Source organism: Monodon monoceros, unplaced genomic scaffold (genome assembly GCF_005190385.1).
Source record: "Monodon monoceros isolate NGI ecotype Baffin Bay Population unplaced genomic scaffold, NGI_Narwhal_1 Contig3327_ctg1, whole genome shotgun sequence".
NCBI lineage: Eukaryota > Metazoa > Chordata > Mammalia > Artiodactyla > Monodontidae > Monodon > Monodon monoceros.
This window is the reverse complement of record NW_021699251.1, coordinates 618-7,802: the sequence shown is the minus strand read 5'-3', so window position 1 is coordinate 7,802 and position 7,185 is coordinate 618. Positions and strand designations below refer to the sequence as shown.

The 7,185-nt window shown below is 50.6% G+C and overlaps 1 long non-coding RNA gene across 2 annotated transcripts; it reads left to right on the top strand.

The window, feature by feature from the left end:
* The first annotated feature begins 363 nt into the window (after nt 1-363).
* On the top strand, nt 364-5,740 carry LOC114904447. 2 transcript variants are annotated; one of them, XR_003795964.1, is made up of 4 exons: nt 364-793; nt 3,963-4,254; nt 5,037-5,207; nt 5,488-5,740. It is a non-coding gene; the product is annotated as an uncharacterized LOC114904447 (long non-coding RNA). The 2 variants fall into 2 exon arrangements; XR_003795968.1 differs by having other exon boundaries at nt 779-793; nt 3,966-4,254.
* Nucleotides 5,741-7,185: the final 1,445 nt, after the last annotated feature.

Sequence of the window (7,185 nt, the reverse complement as noted above, 5' to 3'; positions counted from 1 at the left end):
TTCATCCACACGTCCAGGTACGTGGGGACTTTCTTCCCTTTTGGGAGGTCTGAGGTCTTCTGCCAGAGTTCAGTAGGTGTTATGTAGGAGTTGTTCCTCGTGTAGATGTATTTCTGGTGTATCTCCGGGCGGCGGGCGCAGGTGCCCGTTTGCGGGCTTCTCTGGGCTCCCGGCTCCCGGCGGCGGGGAGCGGCGAAGGAACCAGGAGGGCTGGCGGGCGGTCTGGGAATGTGGCGGCCGCGCAAGAACGGCCCATGGCCCTCACTCACCGCTCCAGTGCAGCCGCGACACGGGCCCACGCCCACCACCCTCGGGTTCCGCCACAGCCGCTGGACACGCCGCCGACCCGCACGGCTAAGCGGAGCTGGGCTCAGGCGTCAGCCCTCCCGCTCCAACTAACTCCCCAGAAGTATTGCTTGGTGTGCATTTCCAGGCTCTGCCTTCTTTCTCATCTCTTGGTGGCAGGTTGAGGAAGAGGAGAAAAGGTTAAAAGTTTTTCATAAACCGGCAGAATAAGCTTATAACATCCTCTCACTATCCCTGCATAGGTTCTAGTCTCTGCAGCACTACATAAGCTTTGCCCGAAGTAACGAACAGTTAAAAGTCAAGTGTAGTACTTCAGCAAACAACTTAAAAATGCTTGCGCACTGTAAAGGATTACGTTGCAGAGAGCACACATGGACCCAGAGCAACTTTTGCCAGAAGAGAATATTGTGCTAAATGTACAGCCATAGCTCGTTTCCATATGAAGAAACAGTCAGAAGGATAAAAGAACTTGGTCAAAATCACACAAGTAAGTAAGACAGAATCTGGTCTGTCTGTCGTAAGGGTTGTGTTCTTTAACCAGCAGGCTAGCTTTTCTCAAATCTGATTCATGCATAGAATAACTAAACACCTCTGTTTGCCTTGAATATTCCCTGTTTATACGTAGGGCTGCTGCAGTTTCTCATATTGGCCGCTTTGACTCCCAAAAGCAACCGAGAATACACAATAACTTGGTCATTCTATCCATGGACCACTGTGGTGGGACTGCCCAGGAAGCTTATTAAAAGTGCAGCTTCCTGAGCCCTACTCCACATCTAGATAAGTTTTCTTAGGGTTGGCTAAGAAAATCCAGGTACAAGTCTTTTTAAGTGCTTTTGTGGAACCCCCCAGGAGAGTCTCTCCCTCTCGTAGTTAATAAACCATTTATTCTGCCCCCCCCCAGATGCCCAGCCAGGTCCTATTAAGGTAGAAGTTCCCCCACGACATCAGAGGGATGCTCCCAGCCAAGTAATCTCTGGAGCCTTGGAGAATCTGAATGGTCTCATGCTGGCCCACCTGCCGTGACAAAGCTCCTCCAGAGCATTCCCCTTCACATTTTATATTCTACCACTCCCAAAGGCAGTCTGCTCCAATGGGGCCTGACTTCGTGTGTCCTAACGTGCACCCGCTGATTCAAGCAGTTTAGGAATAGAAGGTGCTGTGGTTTTCAACCAGGGTGGCCCAACCTCTAAAATGGTAGTCGAAGCAGTCTCTACCTCCCGGGCACATCGCCTCTGCAACAGCCCCAGTAAACGAATGTCCCATCTTTGCTTTTTCGAGGTCGGCAACAGGGAGTCCCCTCCTAAAGAAGGTTGTCTCTCATTGCCACACTATCAAAGCCTGCCGCAAATGTTCCTTCGCGTAGGCATGATCAGGCTAAGGGCAGAGTTGTCTCTTTCCTTCTCTGAGTCGGACCAAATCGTCTTAGAAACACTTCTTCACACTGTTGACCATGTTTTTCATGGGAGCTGCTGCTGAGTCTTTATCTCATCCTTTCATGGTGGAGAGAAAGAGGATTCTAATGAGTTTTACTTCTAGGGGAGAGGGGAGTGTAATGATTATGTTGTCACTTTCTATTATGTCCTTTTGTCATGAATTTGTTTTCAATTTCATGTTAAAATGGGCCCACCGTTTCCACTTTGTGAGGTCATTCAACACCCTCCTTTTGCACCTTTAACATCTCTCTCAGTATCACTTGGAAATATTTGAAATGGCATGAGCTTGTCCTCACATTCCTATTAGCTGTAAATCTGGAGCCCCGACATGAACCTAACCATTGAGCAGAACACCTCTCCACTACCTGTGTAACACTGGGTAGGCCCCTTAACCTCTTGGTTTTCTTACGTCCTCAGTTGTAAAAATGTGAGGGTGCTATGGATTTATATTTGGGGCACGACAAGGTCGAGAAGAGTGTGTCTTTTCCTTTATTCTTCCAAACTGGAATGTCTTCCCTCTCTTCCGCATGGGTCCAAATCTCACTTGTCCTTCAGGCCGACTGCCAAGGAGCCTTCCCTGATTCCCCAGGCCACACAAATCTGTGCCTCTTAGGGTCAGTGCCATACAACCTAGCTGTCTCTTACGTTAATCTTGTCTCTCAAGCCAAACTCAGAATATGGGTCTCTCTTGCCCTCCCGTGGCCCCTGCGGCTGTGCCAGCCCACCGGCACGCCCCACGTGGGGTGTCTACTACACTAGGGCGTGGGTGGGGAGGTCCAGGGGTGAGGGGCGAGGCAGAGTACCTTTGCCTCTACCCTGTTCTCCTCCACAAAACTGCCCCTCCTCCTCAAGCCTGCCCCTCGAGTCAAAGGTTCCATATATGACGTCACTGGGTAGTGATGCCCTCACAGGCGTTCTCAGAGTTTCCATGGCAGCATAACTGTGCAAACGGGCTGCACTCAGAGAAACTTCTCTACCAGTTCTCCAGCAGATACCAATCTTTTTGGCTGTCTGTGTGAGAATGTGTGACCGGGTAGTGTCTGTGTACTCTAACCTGTGCTCTGTTCCCTGGGTGGGCAGTGCAGCAGGTACACCCAGACAGGGCAACTCTACAGGCGGTGTGATATACACACAACCTCACCCGGCTGGCACATGTTCCTGTGGGGGTTGCCAACTACGTACAGCTGAGCACTTTCCCCCCAGATGTAAGTAATACCAGTGAGCTGGGACGCCTTCAGGGACGCACAGTTCTCACTGCTGAGGACAAGTGAAAGGTCATCCCTGGACAAGTGTGCAGGACGGTTCTGAGCTTTATAAATGTAGCCTTACCCTTTGGGCTACAGGATGCTTCCATTCAGACCCTTTCCTGATTGGCCTCTTAACAAAAGACAAGCGCATTTTTGTTGGCAAATTGCAAATGGAGCGGTTTGAGGAAGAGGGCCACTCTTGAACGGCACCTTCAAACCCAGGCACCACTGTGCTATCATGTAGACATCTATATCGGTCCCCTCAGACACGTCCCTTACTGAGTTGCTGAGTACTAGGGGAGAGGGTGTTGCCATATTGATGGGAAGACCGTAAGAACGAAGGGGGGGCGGTGATGAAGTGCTAATGAGACTGGAGGGCTGAGGAGATGGTGTCCCAGGAGGCTGGGTTGATGTGAGCCTAGACTTGGTACCCAGAACCCGGTTCTGAGTCTCCTGATCACTCTGCCTCAGTATTTGGCCTCGTTCTAATCGACATAAAAGTATTAGACAGCTAGAGTTCAGTGTGGTTGAAATAGGCAGTATAAATGGGGCCCAAGAGGGGTTGCCAAGGTGGGCGGGGTTCTTAACCAATTTATATTAGATTATTTTTTTCCAAAACTTGAAAGACATTTCCATGAAAGCCCCAGAAGTGACACACTGCAAGAAATGTTTTCTCTGTTGTGGAAGGGAGAGATGGAGAGGATCATGATTGCAATTACTTTCGGGTTCTACTGTTTTCCCTGGGAACGGTGAAGAGACTTCCTCATGTGCTGCAGCCCTAGGCTCTAGGGATTGCTTTTGCAGCCAGTGTCCCTTCTCTAGGGACTCATAGAGATGATGCGCCAAGGCTGTGTTTTGGACGTCAAGTAGATTAAAAGGTCTTCAGCCAGAAACTGGGAGAGACATGAGAGAGGGAAATTCTGGCAGGAGACGGTGCACAGCAGAAGTGACTGATCAGTTCTGATTTTCTTTGCAGCAGCAGTGGCTCCCGCTTCTCATCCTACACCTACCTGGTCATTACCATGTCCTGTACCGCGGGTGTGGAGAAACGCAGTTGGGCTGGCATGGGGAGACATACTGCCTGGTTGGTGACTACCGGCTCTACGGGGATGTTCCTTTGGCCACGCCAGCTAAGGTAGAAGCAGAGAAGCCAGTCCCCAGACGTGCTCCGAAGAGAAAGCACTCTCTGCAATGGTCGGACGAAGACCTGGGTTGCCCCAGACCCAAAATCCGGCGATTGGAGCTTTCAAGCAGCACAGGAATACAAGGTGCTTTGATTGTCAAGCAGGGTGGCCCAACCTCTGGGCACATCACCTCTGCAACAGCCACAGTAAACGAACGTCCCATATTTGCTTTTTCAAGGTGGCAGCAGGGAGTCCCCTCCTAAAGAAGGTTCTCTCTCATTGCCACACTATCCAAGGTTGCCACAAATGTTCCTTCCTGTGGGTCTCATCAGGCTAAGGGCAGAGTTGTCTCTTTGCTTCTCTGAGTCGCACCATATGGTCTTAGTAACACCTCTTCACCCAGTTGACCATGTTTTTCACGGGAGCTGCTGCTGAGACTTTATCTCATCCTTTCATGGTGGAGAGAGAGAGGATTCTAATGAATTTTACTTCCAGGGGAGAGGGGAGTGTTATGATTATGTTGTCATTTTCTATTATGTCCTTTTGTCATGAATTTATTTTCAATTTCATGTTAAAATGGGCCCACCATTCCCACTTTGTGAGGTCATTCAGCACCCTCATTTTGCACCTTCAACATCTCTCTCAGTATCACTTGGAAATGTTTGAAATGGCATGAGCTTGTCCTCACTTTCCTATCAGCTGTAAATCCGGAGCCCCACCATGAACCTAACCATTGAGCAGGACACCTCTCCACTACCTGTGTAACACTGGGTAGGCCCCTTAACCTCTTGGTCTTTTTAAGTCCATAGTTATAAAAATGTGAAGGTGCTATGAATTTATATTTGGGGCAGGACAAGGTAGAGAAGAGTGTGTCTTTGCTTTTGTTCTTCCAAACTGGAATGTCTTCCCTCTCTTCCCCATGGAAGATGCTCCTTTGGCCTCGCCAGCCAAGGTGGAAGCAGAGAAGCCAGTCCCCAGACGTGCTCCGAAGAGAAAGCACTCTCCGGAAATGCCGGACGAAGACCTGGGTTGCTCCAGACCCAAAATCCGGCAATTGTAACATGGTGGCAGGAGGCGGACCCCACAGAATCTTGCAGGTGAGTCATCCTGAAGAGAAGGCAATGGTTTAAATGCCTAAGGCAGAGAATGCCTCTTCCTGCACTGACACCCCCCCACACACACACACTGCCCACTGCCACAGATTAGAACCTGCATCGTTTTGTCTGAGCCTTCCCCAGCCAGGAGCCTCCTTCTATACTAAATGGCCATAAGCCAGGAGCCTCAGAAACTGAGGTTTGTAATGAGAGTCTGCCCTGAACATCCCAGGGCTGAAGCTGGCCTGGAAGAAACCCTGACGTTCCTCTGCTTAATCCTCAGGGGCCCCTTTGTGAGCTGAAGAAAGAAAAGTCTAGAAAAAACGGATACCTGGGAGGGGAAGATGGCGGAAGAGTAAGACGCGGAGATCACCTTCCTCCCCACAGATACACCAGAAATACATCTACACGTGGAACAACTCCTACAGAACACCTACTGAACGCTGGCAGAAGACCTCAGGCCTCCCAAAAGGCAAGAAACTCCCCACATACCTGGGTAGGGCCAAAGAAAAAAAGAAAAAACAGAGACAAAAGAATAGGGACGGGACCTGCACCAGTGGGAGGGAGCTGTGAAGGAGGGAAGGATTCCACACACTAGGAAGCCCCTTCGCGGGAGGAGAGTGCGCGTGGCGGAGGGGGGAAGCTTAGGAGCCGCGGAGGAGAGCACAGCCACAGGGGTGCGGAGGGCAAAGCGGAGAGATTCCCGCACAGAGGATAGGTGCCAACTGGCACTCACCAGCCCGAGAGGTTTGTCTGCTCAGCCGCGGGGGTGGGCGGGGCTGCAAGCTGAGGATCGGGCTTTAGTCGGAGCGCAGGGAGAGGACTGGGGTTGGTGGCGTGAACATAGCCTGAAGGGGTTAGTGCACCACGGCTAGCCGGGAGGCAGTCCGGGAAAAGATCTGGAGCTGCCGAAGAGGCAAGAGACATTTTCTTCCCTCTTTGTTTGTTTCCTGCTGCGCGAGGAGAGGGGATTAAGAGCGCTGCTTAAAGGAGCTCCAGAGACGGGCGCGAGTCGTGGCTAAAAGCGCGGACCCCAGAGACGGCCATGAGACGCTAAGGCTGCTGCTGCCGCCACCAAGAAGGCTGTGTGCGAGCACAGGTCACTATCCACACCCCGCTTCCGCGGAGCCTGTGCAGCCCGCCACTGCCAGGTTCCCGGGATCCAGGGACAACTTCCCCGGGAGAACGCACGGTGAGCCTCAGGCTGGTGCAAAGTCACGCCGGCCCGTGGCGCCGCAGGCTCGCCCCGCACTCCGTGCCCCTCCCTCCCCCCGGCCTGAGTGAGCCAGAGCCCCCGAATCAGCGGCTCCTTTAACCCCGTCTTGTCTGAGTGAAAAACAGACGCCCTCCAGCGACCTACACGCAGAGGCGGGGCCAAATCCAAAGCTGAGCCCCGGGAGCTGTGCAAACAAAGAACAGAAAGGGAAATCTCTCTCAGCAGCCTCAGAAGCAGCGGATTAAAGCTCCACAGTCAACCTGATGTACACTGCATCTGTGGAATGCATGAATAGACAACGAATCATCCCAAATTGAGGAGGTGGACTTTGAGAGCAAGATTTATCATTTTTTCCCCTTTACCTCTTTTTCTGAGTGTGTATGTGTACGCTTCTCTGTGAGATTTTGCCTGTATAGCTTTGCTTCCACCATTTGTCCTAGGGTTCTGTTTTTTTTAAAATTTTTTTTCTTAATAATTATTTTTATTTTAATAACGTTATTTTATATTACTTTATCTTTTTCTTCCTTTCGTTCTTTCGTTCTTTCTTTCTTTCTTTCTTTCTTTCCTTCCTTCCTTCCTTCCTTCCCTCTTTCCTTCCCTCATTGAGACAAAGAATCATCCCAAATTGAGGAGGTGGACTTTGAGAGCAAGATTTATGATTTTTTCCCCTATTCCTCTTTTTGTGAGTTTGTAAGTGTATGCTTCTGTATGAGATTTTGTCTGTATAGCTTTGCTTCCACCATTTATCCAAAGGTTCTATCCGTT